General features: G+C 39.2%; 1 non-coding gene across 1 annotated transcript; it reads right to left on the bottom strand.

Annotated features, from left to right (window-relative positions):
• Positions 1-15,852: 15,852 nt before the first annotated feature.
• Positions 15,853-16,011, bottom strand: LOC132242382 (U1 spliceosomal RNA). Its single transcript, XR_009454585.1, has one exon. It is a non-coding gene; the product is annotated as a U1 spliceosomal RNA (small nuclear RNA).
• Between the last annotated feature and the right edge of the window lie 2,576 nt (positions 16,012-18,587).

Raw genomic sequence — 18,587 nt, forward strand, 5'->3', positions numbered from 1 at the left:
TGCATCATGTGTGGGTTCAAATTGTGCTGTGCGCTCGCCCACAATCTTCACTTCACTGAAGGGAAGGTCATCCATTCTGGAAAATGTGTTAGGTGGCTGAAATAGTCCATTAAATAATAGAAGTAAACTTTTGATCCTCATTCTTAAAGGTATACATTTTCAGATTGGAAAAATGAGGAATCACTTTAGGTTTGGGTAGCCTTAGATGGTAAATGTGGCAAATGGTAAGTGAGGCTAAGAGAGGGAATAAGATTGCCCAGGGGCAGAAAGTACATGGGAGAGAGAAGGAGGTCTAAAACCTGTGGAGCTCCCACATTTAAAGGTTGAGGAGAGGGGGAAGAAAGAGAGAAGGAATGGCCAGAAAGGGAGAAGAAAGGAAGGGAGCATTGGCCAATCCAAGGGAAAGGCCAATGAAGAAGCCATGAACGCCGGGCTGGCATGGCTCAGGGGTTGAGCATTGACCTCTGAACCAGGGAGGTCATGGTTTGATTCCCAGTTGGGGCAAAAGCTCGGGTTGTGGACTCGATCCCCAGTGTGGGATGTACAGGAGGCAGTCGATCAATGATTCTCTCGCATCATTGATGTTTCTATCTCTCTCTCCCTCTCTATTCCTCTCTGAAATTAATAAAAAAATATATTTTAAAAAAGAAGCCATGAAGGTATGGCTCCGTGGTTGAGCGTCGACTCATGAACCAAGAGGTCATGAGTTTGATTCCTGGTCAGAGCACATGCCCATGCTGTGGGTTCAATCCCCAATAGTGGGTATGCAGGAAGCAGTAGATGGATGTTTCTATCTATCCCTCTCCCTTCCTATCTCTCTCTAAAATAAATAAAAACATGTTTTTAAAAAATTAAAAAAGAAGCCATGAAGCTATCTATCTAACCCTCTCCCTTCCTCACTCTGTAAATTAAATAAAAAAATATTTTAAAAATTTTTTGATATAAGCCATAAATCAGGGAGTGGTCATCAGGACCAAACAACACAGAGGAAGTCAACGAGATAAGGGCTGAAAGGTATCCATTGGGTTTGGTGAGAGGGCAGCCACTGGTGACCTTGTGGACAATGGGGTAGGTGGAGTGGTAGGAGTGGAACTAGTGAGGTAAAGGGAACTGAAGATTTAGAGTAGAGACCATTCTTTAAAGAGGCTTGACTACAGGGAAGGAGAGAGATCTGTGTCAGGGGGAGGGATCAGGTATTTTAGGGAGCCAGAGAGTTTTTAAAACAGAAGAACCTAAATGTTTTTCCTTTTAATTTTATTGAGATACTAGAGGCCCAATGCACAAAATTCATAAATTCATGCAAGAGTAGGCCTTCGCAGCCCTGGCTGCCTCAGCCCTTGCAGCCCTGGCTTCATCTGGAAGGTCGTCCGGAAGGTTGTTCATATAGATGTTCCGCTATTCAGCCGTTCGGTCGATATTATGTTTTTATTATTATAGATATTTGACCTAAAGATATTTTATTGCTTTATTCATTTACTGAAGACACATATAAGTGTCTACTGTGTGCCGGCTTTATACGTAAAATTCATAGTTAAGATATGACTGAGGGTCAATGAAGGAAAAATACCACATGATGTCACTCATTTCTGGATAATAAAGACCATTATAAACTTATGAACAAAAATAGATACAGAGGCAGAGCTGCCTCGAACAGACTGTTAAACTACAGCAGGAAGGCCGGGGAGGGTGGGAGGGCAGGAGGAGGGTGGGTAAGCGATCAACCAAAGGACTTGTATGCATGCATATAAGCATAACCAATGGACATAAGACACTGGGGGGTAGGGGAGGCCAGGGGATTGTCAAGGGCGGGGGGAAAAAAAGGAGACATATGTAATACTCTTTGTAATACTTTAAGCAATAAAAAAAAAAAGATATGACTGAGGAACTCAGTAAACTGTGAAGACAGATCTGCAAATTAGCACTGGGAAGTGTATGATAGAGGAAAGCCTGGGATTGTGGGCATAGAGGGGATTCCTAACTCAGCCAGGGGTGGGACATCAGCAAATGGTGTCACAAAGATGACACTGGAACTTGATCTTGAAGGATGAATAGAAGCATAGCAGAGGGAGGAGTTGGATAAAGGACATTCAGGCAGGATAAACAGCACCATGTTCAAAATCTAAGGCATGAAAGAAAGTAGCTTCTGGCCATGGAGGTTGGTGTGTAGGTGATAGTGGTGGTGGTCTTGCGTAGATTGACTTGGCTGGAGTGTAGGGCATATGGGCAAGTGTGAAAGGAGGAAGCAGAAATGTTAAATAGGGTCAAATAATGGAGGATATTGTATGTCATGCAAAGGGCCCAGGCTCTGAGGAACCATTGAAAATTTTATTTAACAAGGGAAGCACAATGATCAGGTTATGTGATATTGATGTCATTTTGGCTACAATATTGAAAATCAAAGGGATTCAGGTAGAGGTCAGTTTTAATTATCCAACTTATACTGAGGATCTAAACTAAATTAGTGATAGTAGGATTAGAAGAGAGGAGTAATAGATAAAACTACAAATACTTAGTGGCTGACTAGAAGTGAGGAGTGGTGGCATAGGAGGACTCTAAGATGCCTTCTTTGTTCCTGGGTCATACCTTAGTGATGTTACTCACGAGGTTTGGGAAACAACGAAGGAGCAAGTTTGCAAGGAGATAGAGAAGATAATGAATTTGTTTTTAGACTTGATGAGCTTAAGATGTACATGCCATATCCAAATTAAGATGTCTGGTAAGTGTTTGAGTATAAAATTTGGAAATGAGCCGAAACCGGTTTGGCTCAGTGGATAGAGCGTCGGCCTGCAGACTGAAAGGTCCCGGGTTCGATTCCGGTCAGGGGCATGTACCTGGGTTGCGGGCACATCCCCAGTAGGAGATGTGCAGGAGGCGGCTGATTGATGTTTCTCTCCCATCGATGTTTCTGACTATCTCTCTCCCTTCCTCTCTGTATAAAATCAATAAAATATATTTTTAAAAAAATTTGGAAATGAGAAGACAGAGTTGAACTGAGGATAGATATTCTGGAGCCATCAGTCTATAGGTGGTTAAGTGGAGCTCTGAGAATGGACGTGGTCACCTATGGAGAACATGTAGTGAGAAGATGGTCTGGGCAGCCTTTAAGGGGACAAAAGAAGAGCCTTGAAAGAGATTGGGAAGAAACAGCCAACAAGGTAAGACTTGAAGAAAATAGTAGAGTCCAAAATGTTACCATAGAAGCCACCAAAAGAAATATCTACTAGAATGAGAGTTGCTAACAAAGTAAAAAAAATACCACAGTAAGATGAGGTCAGATAGGTCTCCATTAGATTTTGGAATTAGGATATAGCTGATAACCGTAGGGTTCAAAAGAAAGGAGGAGGAGAAGAACAAAGCTGGAGTTATCACAGTTCCTGGTTTCAGACTAATTATAAAGTTATAGGAATAAAAACCAGTATGGTTATGGCATAAAAACAGACACATAGACCAATAGAACAGAATATACTAATAGAGTCCAGAAATAAACTCATGCATATGAATTAACTTTCAGCAATGGAGCTAAGAGCACACAATGAGGAAATGATAGTTTCTTCAATAAATGGGGTTGGGAAAACTGGATATTCACATGCAAAAGATTGAAACTGGACCACGATCTTAAACCATACACAAAAATCAACTCAAAATAGACGAAAGACTTGAACGGAAGTTCTGAAAGTAAAACTGGAAGAACTTCAGTGTAGTGATGTTGGTCTGGGCAATGACTTTTTGTATTTGACACCAAAGGCAAAGGAAACAAAAGCAAAATTAAACAAAAGCGACTATATCAAAGCAAAGAGTTTCTGTACAGCTAAAGAAACAATAAAAAAAGAGAGAGAACCTATAGAATGGGAATAAATGTTTGTAAATCACAAATCTGATAAGGGTTTAATATTCAAAATATACAAGGAACTCATACAATTCAATAGCACACACACACACACACACACACACACACACACCCAAAAAAAGCAACCAAGTAACCCAATGAAAAAAAAAAATGGGCACAGGACTTGAATACATATTTTTCCAAAGAAGATATACAAATGACCAACAGGTACATGAAAAGGTATTCAAAATCACTATCAGGAAAATCAAAATCAAAACCACAATGAACTATCACCTCACACTTATTAGGATATATACTATTTTTAAAAGGCACAAGATAACGAATGTTGGCAAGGATGTAGAGAAACGGTGAACCCTTGTACATTGTTGTTGGAAATGTGAACTGGTATAGCCACTATGGAAAACAGTATGGAGATTCCTGAAGAAATTAAAAATAGAACTACCATATGATCCAGCAACCCCACTTTGCGTATATATACGAAAGAAATGATATCACTATCTCGAAGAGATAATCTGCACCCTGTGCTCATTGTAGCATTATTCACAAAAGCCAAGACATGGAAACAACCCATAATTGTCAAAAGATGAATAGACACAGAAAATATAATATATGTGAATATTATTTACCCTTTAAAACTAAGAAAACCTCCCATTTGTGACAGCAGGGATGAATCTAGAGAGCATTGTGCTAAGTGAAATAGCCAGATAAAGATAAATACTGCATGGTATCACTTATATGTGAAAACGTAAAAAAAAAAAAAAAAAAGTCAAACTCATAGAAACAGAAAGTACAGAAAGTAGAATGGTAATTGCCAAAGGCAGGGGTTGGAGGAAATGAAGAGAGATTGGAAAAAAAAAAATCCAACTTGGTTTGAGGATTGAATGTATAACCTGGTAACTATAGTTGATAATACTGTATTGTATAAGCGACATTTGCTAAGAAAACAAAAAAGAAAGAGAGGAGGGGAAAGAAACCAGGCCACAGTGAGATAAGGAGAAAGTGATAGTAAAACAGTAGTGACAGTGTGTAAGAGTGAAAACTTATTGCATGTGAAAGAAGCCTAGTTGAATCCGTTTGAGAAAGAAGGGTACATTTTTTGGTCTAGATAACCAAACCTGGGAGCTGACTGGCAAATGGAACCAGAAATTCAAATACTGTCAAGACTTTCTCAGTGTCTCTGGTTTTTGTTTTTATTTTAATTTATTTTGCTTCATTTTCTCCTGCTGATGTTTTAAATTTTTACTTTGGAGTAATTTTAGATTTATAGACAATTTGCAAAGATGATATGAGGGTTCCCATATATCCTTCATCTAGTTTCCTCTAATGATAACAGCTTAAATAATTACAATATCTCTTTCAAAATAAAAGGTTAACTTTGGTACATTACTATTAAGTAAACTTTATTCCGATTTCCCCATTTTTTCACCAATGTCCTTTTTCTATCCCAAGATTCAATCTAGGATACCACATTGCATTTAGTCATCATGTTTAATTAGTCTCCTCTAGTCTGTGACAGTTTCTCTGCCTTTCCTTATTTTTTTTCATGACCTTGATAGTTTTGAAGAGCACTGGCCAGGCATTTGTAGGATGTTCCTTAGACTGGGAGGAAAGAGAGCCACAGAGGTGAAGTGCCTTTCTCATCACATCATATCAGGAGGTATATTATATCAACATGAATTATCACTGGTGATGTTAACTTTGATCACTTGGTTAAGGTTGTGTCTGCCAGGTCTGTCCACTGTAAAGCTACATATTTTTCCCTTTTCATATTCTGTTCTTTGGAAGTAAGTCACTAATTTTGGTGTAGGGGTTCAGGGAGGGCTAAGCTCCAGCTCCTGGAGGGGGCACATATGATGTATATCATAGCATAATATGTGGTATATTACTTGGAATACTTCTATTTGGAAGACTTGTCTCTTCTCCCTCCTGATAGCTTTTAAAAATATTTTTATTGATTTCAGGGAGGAAGAGAGAGGGAGAGAGAGGAGAGAGAGAGAGAGAAATGATGAGAGAGATTCATTGATCGTCTGCCTCCTGCTTGCCCCCTAATGGGGATCGAGCCCACAATCCGGGGATATGTCCTGACCCGGAATCTAACTGTGACCTCTTGGTTCATATGTCAATGCTCAACCACTGAGCTACACCAACCGAACCCTCCTGATGTTTTTAACTGATTTTAAAATTAATATTATATGTGTACTTAGTTAAAAACCATAGTTAAATAAGCCTTATAACAACACCAACACATCCAGAAATCCTGAGGAAAGCTTTCAGGTGGCCTGGGCTGACTCCTGTGCCCTTCCAGATTAATCTTGGGAGCAGAGGGCAAGACCATTTAAGAAGATGGCAGCTCCCATTCACGCTGATTCTTTTTTTTTTAAGATTTTTTGTATTGATTTTTTACAGAGAGGAAGGGAGAGGGATAGAGAGTTGGAAACATTGATAAGAGAGAAACATTGACCAGCTGCCTCCGGCACACCTCCTACTGGAGATGTGCCCGCAACCAAGGTACATGCCTTTGACCAGAATCAAACCTGGGACCTTTCAGTCCGCAGGCCGACGCTCTATCCACCGAGTCATACCGGTTCCGGACACACCGATTCTTTAAAATGCTATCACATAAACGTATCCTCTTCCCAGGGCATGCTTTGGTTCTTTCCTCTCTTAAGTGACCTCTCATTTACCCTTCAGGTTTCAGCTGAAGCACCACTCCACCAAAGACATCTTCCCTGACCTCTCTGACTAGGTCCATCCCCACGTGATGGGTCCTCATGGTGCCTAGTACTTCTCCTTTGTGGTATTTATCACAGTTGCAAGTTTCTGGTGTGATTAAATGTCTTTGTACTTCTCTAAACAGTAAGCTTCGTTTGTTCACCAGTGTAGCACGTACAAGCAGTGCCTGCTCATAGGTGATGTTCAATCAATACTTGTGAAGTGAACGACTGACATGAAGGGGCTATTCCAGAATTAAGAAAGAATGCTAGTGGGACAACCGAATCAAGGATCACTACCAAGTGAATGTAGTAAGAAAAGATAGAGAAGATAGGTAGCAGGCTTGGATGGAGGAGTGGGGAGTGGAAGGATTGGGGGAGAGTTGCTTGGAAGAAAGCAGCAGGACCAGGGGTAACACCATAGAGAAGAAGTCAATGGATAAGCAATGGCTAGTGGAGCAAGGTCCCAGAGGAGAGAGGAGGGACTGACGACTTTACCATGACTATAAGGAGGAATTGGCCTTTAACAGAAGAGAGGCACTACCTCCTTCAAGACTGTTAGGGAAGATGGGTGAGGGTGCAGGTAGGTGTGAGGAGGGTATGAGGGCAATGCGGGAGGAAGGGCAGGAATTTGATGCCTCCATATCTGGTGATTTATTCTCTGGGGAGGAGTTGAGACTTTGGGAAAAATGGGGCAGATGGAGGAGATATGATAGGGATCTTGGGGAAAGTGTTAAATAATAGGAGACACTATTGAGAGAAATAATGGTTGGTGGGCTCATTGGCCTAAGAGACCAGGGCGTTGAGGATGCTGGTGAGAGAACAAAGGATATAGGCACAGCTACACTGAATTAATTAATAAAAAAGAGGGGAGGTCATTTCATGACAGCACTGAGTGGGAAGTGAAGGATTGGAGGCATATAAAAAAGCTGAGAGTTTAGGGTTTTTTTTTTCACCATGAAAAAGAGGTTTCAGAACAGAAAAGACTGCGAGGTGGGTCCACAACGGGAAGAGCTGAAACAGGGAAGCAGTGGAAGAGCGAATTAACTAGGGTAAGGAAGGACAGATCAGTGTGGGGATGGACCAGATGGGAAAGGAAAGGTGACCCAAAGGGCTGCCTTGTGAACAATCATCTGAATGACTGGATGGGAGGCTGGTCGTTCTCACTGGCTCTGTGTTTTATTTGTTCCTTCTTCGTGCAGGAAGCAGCACTGGAAGCAGCAGAGCCTCGTCTCAGACAGCTCCAAGCCTTAGTCCCCCTTTCCAATGCTCATGAGAAGCCACAGTCATTAGAGCTCTGCAGTGCAGCCCAGCCCTGGAGAAAGTGAGCAGGACTATTAAGAAATGGCCAGAGTCCAGCACTGTTTGAGTTGTTGGGATCTTCCAAGAGCTAGTATGCTTTCCAGGCTCTGAAGGACTTCCGTTCCCTGTGGAGACTCTAGGAAAGAAAAAAGGACACTCCAGATTGTCTCCAACAGAGCAAGAGCCAGAGTAAGCAGAAGGGGATGGAATCTAGAACAGATGGAGGGGCTACATTTGAAGACGAAGGACTCCCATCCTCTGGGATGGGAAGTAAGGAAAGCCAATTCTCTGAATTTCAGTTCACAGTGATCAGTTTGCTGAAATTTACCAATTCTGTCAATTTACCAAAATTTTGTTGCTTTTGATTATGTGTAAAGTTTACAACAATTTGCATGGTTGGGTGGATTTTAGCTACTTGTGAAGATTTCTACAAAGTATCAGTTGACTAATTTGAAGTTTAGTTTAGCTTAGTTTTAATTTATTTGCAGCTGTTTCAGTGAAGTTATTTTGCCATGGTTGGCCAAAGTTCAGTGTATTCTAAGTTTTTCCTTGCTTTGAATCTATGACTTTTGGGAATGAGAATTTCTTGTGTATTTTGCTCCACAGTGTTGTGCAATGACTCAAATGTCAAAAATTTTATAAACAACCATAGGGGAAGGGGATTTTTTCCCCCCCAAACATTTTCAATCCAATAATTTGCCTTTATAATGTTTTTTTGCACTTGTAATTGTAATAGATATATAGACAGAGACTGAAATATGGCCATACTCTATTTCCATGCTGGTTGGTAAAGGTTATTAACAGATACTACAATAAATGATAAAATTAATTATATAAATTATATTATACATTCATTAATTTAAGATAATTGTTCTTAGATGTCATGAAGACTGATAAATGGGCCCTGCCATAGTGACATCTAAGAAACATTTGTAGAATTTCTGCCGGTTCTATTCATATCACAATTGGAAGAATACTTTAGGACGTTTACTTATTCTTACTGTTTACTTATTCTTATCCTTGATTATGTAGTTGTTACTACTCCTATAGTAACTTTTATTTTATTTTTTTAATTTAAATAACAGTTTTATTGAGATATAATTTATCTACCATAATATCCATTCTTTTTTCTTTTTAAATTTTATTTATTTTTTAAAATCTTTATTGTTGAAAGTATTACATATGTCCCCCCATCAACCCCCTCCAGCCCGCCCCCAACCCCCCATCCCAAGCCCTCACTACCCCACTGTCTGTGTCCATGGGTTATGCATATATGCATATAAGGTCTTTGGTTGATTAGCTCCCACCCATCCACTCTCTCCCACCTTCCCTCCGAGATTTCATACTCTGTTCCATATTTCTGGATCCACTTCGTTTATCAGTTTATTTTGTTCATTAGATTCCACATATGAGTGAGATCATGTGATACTTGTCTTTCTCTGACTGACTTATTTCACTTAGCATGATACTCTCCAGGTCCCTCCAGGCTGTCTCAAAGGATAAGATAGTCTTCTTTTTTACTGCTGCATAGTATTCCATGGTATAAATGTACCACAGCTTTTTTATCCACTCATCTACTGATGGACACTTGGGCTGTTTCCAAATCTTAGGTATTGTAAATTTTGCTGCTATAAATATAGGAGTGCATACATTTTTTCTGATTGGTGTTTTGGGTTTCTTAGGACATAGTTCTAGAAATGGGATCACTGGGTCAAATGGCAGATCCATACATAAAGTCCATCCTTTAACATAGAGAATTTAGAGTGGTTTTTAGTACATTCACCAAGTTATTAGCACAATCAATTTTCATTGCCCATAAAGAAACCCTACACCTAGTAGCAATTACTCCCCATTCCCTCCTTTTCTCAGTCCCTGGCAACCAATAACCTACTTTCTGTTTTTATGGATTTTCCTATTCTGAACATTTTATATGTGATCTTTTGTGTCTGGCTTTTTTTACACTTAGCATGCTTTTGAGGTTCATCTATGTTGTAGCATATATCAGTACTTTATTCCTCTTTAATGATGGATAATATTCCATCGTATGGCTATATCATGTTTTGTTTATTCATTCATCAGTTGATGGACACTTGGATATGTATTAATTGCCACTTTTTAGCTATTATGAGTAATGCTGCTGTGAATATTTGTATGTAAGTTTCTGTGTGGGCATATTTTTTTCATCCTCTTGAGTATATGCCTAGGAGTGGAATTGCTAGCATGGTATATATTGTAGCTCTATGTTCAACTTTTTGAGAAAATATTTTGGGAGATGTTGCCAAACTTTTCTACATCAGCTGCACTAATTTACATTGCCACTAGGAGTGTATGAAGGCTCCAATTTCTTCACATCCTTACCAACATTTGTAAGTGTTTGTTTATATTTGTTTAAGTTAACAGTTTATGGACAATATTAAATTAGTTTCAAGCATTAAACCCCCATGATTAGACATTTATATAACTTGTAACATGATCACCAGGATAAATCTAGTATCCATTTGATACCATATCGAGTTATTACCATCTTCTTGACTATATTCCCTATCCAGTGGTTGGCAAACTGTGGATCGGCAAACCGCGGCTCATGAGCCACATGCGGCTCTTTGGCCCCTTGAGTGTGGCTCTTCCACAAAATACCAGCTCTTCCACAAAATACCAACTCCTGCGCATGGGCCATGAAGTTTCAATAGCACTGTACGTGCGCGCCTGCACGTGGTATTTTGTGGAAGAGCCACACTCAAGGGGCCAAAGATCCGCATGTGGCTCGCGAGCCGTGGTTTGCCGACCACGGCTATCCTGTACTTTACATTTCTGTGATTATTTTGTAACTACCAATTTGTATCTCTAAATCCCTTTACCTTTTTTTTTTAACCCAGACCCCCTAACCCCTCTTCCCTCTGGCAACCATCAAAATGTTCACTGTATGTGTGGGTCTGTGTCTGTTCTGCTTATTCATTTATCTTGTTTTTGAGATTCCACATAATTGAAGTCAATTGGAATTTGTATTTTTCTGTCTGACTTATTTCACTCAGCATAATGCCCTCTAAGTCCATTCATGTTGTTGCAGATGGCAAGATCTCATTCTTTTTCATGGCAGAGTCATATTCCATTGTGTATATGCACCTGTTCTTTATCCATTCATCTATTGATGGACACTTAGGTTGATTCCATATCTCGGCTATTATAAATAATGCTGTAATAAACATTGCTTTTCTTATTTAGTGTTTTGGGTTTCTTCTGATAAATACTCAGACCTGGAGTTGCTGGGTCCTTCTTTGTCTCTTGTTATAGCCTATTTTTTTTTTTATTGCTTAAAGTATTACAAAGGGTACTACATATGTGTCCTTTTTTTTCCCCCCGCCCTTGAAAATCCCCTGGCCTCCCCTACCCCCCAGTGTCTTATGTCCATTGGTTATGCTTATATGCATGCATACAAGTCCTTCGGTTGATCTCTTACCCCTCCCCCCTTCTGCCCCCCAACCCTCCCCTGCCTTCCCGCTGCAGTTTGACAATCTGTTTGAGGCAGCTCTGCCTCTGTATCTATTATTGTTCATAAGTTTATAATGGTCTTTACTATCCATGAATGAGTGAGATCATGTGGTATTTTTCTTTCATTGACTGGCTTATTTCACTTAGCATAATGCTCTCCAGTTCCATCCATGCCGTTGCAAATGGTAAAAGTTCCTTCTTTTTTACAGCAGCATAGTATTCCATCGTGTAGATGTACCACCATTTTCTAATCCATTCATCTACTGATGGACACTTAGGCTGTTTCCAGATCTTAGCTATGGTGAATTGTGCTGCTATGAACATAGGGGTGCATATATCCTTTCTGATTGGTGTTTCTGGTTTCTTGGGATATATTCCTAGAAGTGGGATCACAGGGTCAAATGGGAGTTCCATTTTCAGTTTTTTAAGGAAACTCCATACTGTCTTCCATAGTGGCTGCACCAGTCTGCATTCCCACCAGCAGTGCACAAGTGTTCCTTTTTCTCCACATCCTCTCCAGCACTTGTCGTTTGTTGATTTGTTGATGATAGCCAATCTGACAGGTGTGAGATGGTACCTCATTGTTGTTTTGATTTGCATCTCTCGGATGATTAGTGACTTTGAGTATGTTTTCATATGTCTCTTGGCTTTCTGAATGTCCTCTTTTGAAAGGTGTCTATTTAGATCCTTTGCCCATTTTTTGATTGGATTGCTTATCTTCCTTTTGTTGAGTTGTATGAGTTCCCTATAAATTTTGGAGATTAGGCCCTTATCAGATATGACATTGACAAATATGTTTTCCCACGCAGTGGATTTTGTTGTGGTTTTGTTGATGGTTTCTTTTGCTGTGCAGAAGCTTTTTATTTTGATGTAGTCCCATTTGTTCATTTTCTCTTTAGTTTCAAGTGCCCTAGGAGCTGTATCAGTGAAGAAATTGCTTCGGCATATGTCTGAAATTTTCTTGCCTTTGGATTCTTCTAGAATTTTTATGGTTTCCCGTCTTACATTTAAGTCCTTTATCCATTTTGAGTTTATTTTTGTGTATGGTGTAAGTTGGTGGTCTAGTTTCATTTTCTTGCATATATCTGTCCAATTTTCCCAACACCATTTATTGAAGAGACTATCTTGGCTCCATTGTATGTTCTTGCCTCCTTTGTCAAATATTAATTGGGCATATTGGTTCAGGCTGATTTCTGGGCTCTCTAGTCTATTCCATTGATCTATATGCCTGTTCTTGTGCCAGTACCAGGCAGTTTTGAGAACAGTGGCTTTGTAATACAACTTGATATCTGGTATTGAGATCCCACCTACTTTGTTCTTTCTCAGGATTGCTGCAGCTATTCGGGGTCTTTCTTTATTCCAGATGAATTTTTGGAGAGTTCGTTCTAGATCTCTGAAGTATGCCATTGGTATTTTAATGGGAAGTGTGTTGAATTTATAGATTGCTTTGGGTAGTATGGACATTTTAATGATGTTGATTCTACCAATCCATGAACATGGTATGTTCTTCCATCTGTTTATGTCTTCCTTTATCTCTTTTTTCAACGTCCTGTAGTTTACTGAGTAGAGATCTTTTACCTCTTTAGTTAAGTTTATTCCTAGGTAGCTTAATTTTTTTGGTGTGATAGCCTTTATTTTAAACTCTATTTCGTCTGATATAGGTATTGTTTTTTCTTTCTTTGTTTCCATTTTCATGAATACATTTTTCCATCTATTTACTTTCAGTCTGTGTGTGTCTTTCAATCTTAAGTGGTTCTCTTTAGACAGCATATATATTTTTTTAGTTGATTTCAGAGAGGAAGGGAGAGGGAGAGATAGAAACACCAATGATGAGAAAGAATCATTGATCGGCTGCTTCCTGCACCCCCCTCCTGGGAATTGAACCCACAACCTGGCATGTACCCTGACTGGGAATAGAACTATGATCTCCTGGTTCATAGGTCAATGCTCAGCCACTGAGCCACACCGGCTGGGTGTAGACAGCATATAATAGTCTAGTTTTTTTTATCTGTTCAGTTAATGTATGTCTTTTGATTAGATCATTTAATCCATTTGCAGTTAATGTAATTGTTGGTAGATATATATATTTATTGCCATTTTATTATTCATATTTTTGGTCTTTTAAAAATTCTTATTAAGAAGACAAGACCCTTTAGCATTTCTTGTAATACTGGTTTGGTGGTGATGAACTCCTTTACCTTTTTCTTGTCTAGGAAATGCTTTATCTGTCCTTTGATCATTTCATTTTTTATTTTTTGTTAATCCTCACCTGAGGATATTTTTCCATTGATTTTTAGAGAGAGTGGAAGGGAGGAGAAGATACAGAGAAAAACATCGATGTGAGAGAGACACATTGATTGGTTGCCTCCCGCATGTGCTCTGACTAGGGCTGGGGATCAAGCCTGCAACTGAGGCATGGTGCCCTTGACCAGAATTAAACCCAGGAATCTCAGTCCTCGGGCCAACTCTCTATCCACTGATCCAAACAGGCCAGGGCTGTCCTTTGATTTTGTGATAGCTTTGCTGGGTTGAGCAGTCTTGGTTGTAACTCCTTGCTTTTCATCACTCTTGATATTTCTTTGCCAGTTCCTTCGGGCTTTCAAAGTTTTTGTTGAGAAATCAGCTGACAGCCTTATGGGAGCTTTTTCTTGTAGGTAAATAACTGCTTTTCTCCCATTCTATGGATTGTCTTTTTAATTTTCTTGATGATGTGCATGAATCATGAAAGTTTTCCATTTTGATGAAGTCTAACTATCTAATATTTATTTTGCTGCTTGTGCTTTTAGCATCATCCTTAAGAAACCATTTTCTAATTCAAGGTCAAGATTTACTGCTATGTTTTCTTTAGAGAGTTTCATAATTTTAGTTCTTACATGTAGAACTATGATACATTGACTTAATTTTTGTATGTGATACGAGGTAGAGGTCCAATCCTATTCTTTTACATGTGGATATCTAGTCCTAGTATCATTTGTTGATAAGACTGGTATTTCTCTATTTATTTTTTTTGCATATTGTCAAAAAATCAATTGACCATAAACATTACAGTTTAGTTCTCAACTCTCAATTATATTCCATTGTCTATCCTTATTTATGACAATACCACACAATCTTTTTAAAAATATATTTTATTGATTTTTTATAGAGAGGAAGGGAGAGAGATAGAGAGTTAGAAACATTGATGAGCGAGAAACATCAATCAGCTGCCTCCTGCACACCTCCTACTGGGGATGTGCCTGCAACCAAGGTACATGCCCTTGGTCGGAATAGAACCTGGGACTCCCCAGTCCACAGGCTGATGCTCTATCCACTGAACCAAACCGGTTAGGGCAATACCACACAATCTTGATTACTTTGTAGAAGATTTAAATTTGGGAAGTCTGAGTTTTCCAACTTTGTTCTCATTTATTAAAGATTATTTTGGAAATTCTGAGTCCCTGTAATTTCCATGTGAATTTTAGTTTTGGTTTGGTAATTTTTGAAGAAAAAAAAAGGCAGCCATTATTTTAATAAATAATGTTGAATCTGTAAAACACTTTGGGGAGCACTTCCATCTTAACAACATTAAGTTTTCCAATCCTTGAACATGTGATATTTTTACATTTATTTAGGCATCTAAATATTTCTCTCAATAATGTTGAGTAGTTTTCAGCATGTAAATCTGTAGTTTTTGTTCAATTTATTTTTATGCATTTTATTCTTTTTGCTATTGTACATGGAATTTTGTTAATTTAATTTTTGGATTTTCCTTGCTAGTGTGTATAAATGTGATTGGTTTTTGTAAAACTAATTTTGGATATTGATCTTGCGTCCTATAACCTTGCTGAAATCCTTTGTTAGTTTTTTGGTGGATTCCTTTAGATTTTCAATACACAAAATCATGTCATCTTCGAATAGAGACAGTTTTACTTTTCCCTGTCTAATACAACTGTCTTTTCTTTCTTTTTCTTGTCTAATTGCCCTGATGGAACCTCAAATACAATGCTGAATGAAGTAGCAAGAATGGACATCCTGGTCCTGTTCCTGATTTTAGAGAGAAAGCATACAGTTTTTTAATACTAAATATCATCCTAGCTGTGGGGCTTTATTATGTTCAGAAATTCTCATTCCTAGTTTATTAAGTGTTTTTATGATGAAAAGGTGTCAGATTTTGTCAAATTACTTTTGTGTATATACTGAGATAATTATGCTCTTGTTTTTTACTCTATTGATATAGTATGATGTATTATGATGTAAATCTACTGGTTTTTAGAATGATAAACCAAGCTGGGATAAATCTGGTCATAGTATAATTCTTCTGTTGTTGGATACAGTTTGCTAGTATTTTGTTGAGGAATTTTGAATAGAGTACATTGATCTCTATTTTCTTTGCCTGTGATAGTTATTTACTTATTTGGTTTTACTAGTAGTATCAGAGTAAGATTGGCCTCAGAATGAGTTAGGAATGTGCTGTTTTTAATTCATAGATTTATCAGCTGGACCAAATGAGTATTTTTTTTCTTTCAGGGGAGAGTGCGAACACAGTCCCCCACTACCACAAATTAGGCAGTCGAGTTTCCCACATTTGGGGAAATCACAGGGGTCAGCATACCCGGAGTGCAATGGATAAGCCCTGGGGAAACCACCTTCATGATCATGGCATCTCCCTTGCCAGGTAAGTCCAAATGAGTATTATCTGTTTGTTGTAGGCACCTGAATCCTTGTCTGAAATGAATATTCCACACAAACGTGACATTTAACAGAGTTTCATTGAAATCTGGTACACAACAGATATCCTAAAAAGACATTGGTAGAACTGATTAAGTCAAGCTGAAACTAATTGAAAACTGAAAAAAGAAGAGCTATGAAAAAAAGTTTCACAAAGCTATGAAACTTCATGCAACACAATTTCTATAAATATTGATAGAAACACATTTTGGGTAAATTGATAGTTTCACCAAATTGGATTTTGATGTTCAAAAGCAAATGTTTTAAAAGTTGATAAATTTGGAAATTTTGCTGAATTGACCTTTAGGTAGCTTGATCATTGGTGTCATGTCTTCAGTAAATAGATGTCCAACTAATTGCCTAGTTTTTGGATGCAGATAAAGGTCAGAAGGGTATAAAATTAAGAAGAATATGTCACAGCCACTTTTCCCTCCCTTTTTTGAGAAGCAGGAAGTGAGGTTAAGTGCTGGTAGTAAGAGATGAAAATCCAAAGACTTTAAGTGGAAAAGATTGTAGGGGTCAAAGAGATGACAGGATTGAGCAAGTCAGGCTTACTGAGTTGTGCTCAGTGCCCAGCTCTGTTGATTCCAATTCCAATGTTCTGTGATAGATTTTGTTTCTCAGAGCTCTCATTGATGAGGGCACAGGAGTAGAGAAATCAGATGATTAGTAAGTGGGTGGGAGAGAAAGGCATGGGGTTGAATAGGGGCTGCCATGAGAATGGATGAAATGTTGGATCATAATGTTCAGGCTGGGTTGAAAGGAAGAAAGGCCCGGTACACACAGGGAGACAAGAGGGAATTCAAAGGCCTGGAGTTGCAAGAGGTTGAAAGTGTGATATGTACACAGGGGTATGAGAGAGCCAGAGGCAAGAAGGTGGGTTTACAGAGTGAGATTCTGGAAGGTAAAAATTCAGGGGGTAAAGTAGAGCTGGTCATGAAAGGGTCAATGGCCTGTTAAAGAGAGTGGGCTGCATGATCATTTCCAGGAGGAGAGAACAATAAAGAACTATGGAGCCAGAGTCTTGAAGGGGGCATGCACTTGGATAGGGTAAGTGAGCAAATGTGATGGTAGCAGGTCTTGGGATGGTGAACAAGACTCTGGGCCTAAGACTTCATTAAATGAATAACCAGAAGCTGTTTCTTCCCACATCCACCCCCAGTCAGACCAGCATGAATCACCCAGTGTGTTATAAAAAAGGGGGTAGCTGGTTCTCAGTATTTAAGATTCCTCCAGAGAGGCCTTTGATCTTTCAGTACTTGCTTGTATCTTTGCTAGCTCCACATTGACTTCTCAGTTGTGTTTTGAAGTAATGGTATTCTGTCTGTTGCGCTAGCATATCCTTTTAGGCCTGATCGATTGAATTTAATGGTTCATTATGTAACTAGCTCTAGGCTGTTTTCTCCCCAAAGGCAGACAGGTTAGAACTGCAATCTTGCCAACTTACTTCTGGGTTGTGCCAGCAGGTGGTCTAGGCCTTAGCAGTTAAGGCCAACACCATTAGAAAGAGGTGGTACAACCAATGTCAAGTCCCAAAAGAGAAGGGCTTCACATAAAGATGGAGAAGCCAAGGATGCCAAAATGGGGAATAAGAAAGCTCTCCTCCCTCCACCTTTGCCCTTGATGTGTGATTTTGAACTTTTCCTTTAACCTATAGTGTCTGTCTGCATGACTAAGGACTGGCAGAAATACTCATAAAATTGCCGTAGTCTGCTCACACTACTCTAATAAAATACCATAGATAGCTTAGAAACAACATTTTATTTTTCATTGCTCTGAAGGCTGGGATGTCCAAGACCAAGATGCCAGGATGGCTGGGTTCTGGTGAGGGCCATCTTTCTGGTTCATAGCTATGTCTTCTTCTAGTGTCCCTAAGTGGTAGATGGAGTAGGGATCTCTGAGGGGTCTCTTTTATAAGGACACTAATATTGTTCATGAGGACTCCACCCAAAGGCCCCACCTCTTAACACCCTCATGCCAAGCATTAGGATTTTTTAAAAAATGTACCTTTATTGTTGAAAGTATTATAGATGTCTCCACCCACCCCACATTACCCCCCTCCCCCCCTCATCTGCCCCTCCCAAGCATTAGGATTTCAACATATGAATTTGGGGGTGTGGGAGGACACAAACATTCAGACCATAACAAAAACCAATACATCAGTCTTCAAAATTCACATTTTAAGTGTCTTCCCCTCAAGGTGCTACATATCTCTGCCCTGTCTCTTCTCTTTTCATTGTCACGTAACTTCTTGAATTGTCTTTATGGTTATTTTTTTCCCCTCTCAAGAGACTGCTCTATCAGAGGTCAACGGTGAACACCCTAATTCCCAAGTCCAGTGGCCACAGATACTCATTAAAGCACTACCTCAGAGGCTGGCCAACATTAGGGTCTGACAATACAAAAATTATCTAGTGTCTTCCCTCAAGAATTCACAATCTACACAAATAGATGTTTTGACATCCTCTTCCCCTAAACTTTGAGACACCAGTGTTCTAGTTGTAGTCCTTTTACCATCCTCAGAGGGTTTC

This window comes from Myotis daubentonii, chromosome 9 (genome assembly GCF_963259705.1).
Source record: "Myotis daubentonii chromosome 9, mMyoDau2.1, whole genome shotgun sequence".
Taxonomy (NCBI): Eukaryota; Metazoa; Chordata; class Mammalia; order Chiroptera; family Vespertilionidae; genus Myotis; species Myotis daubentonii.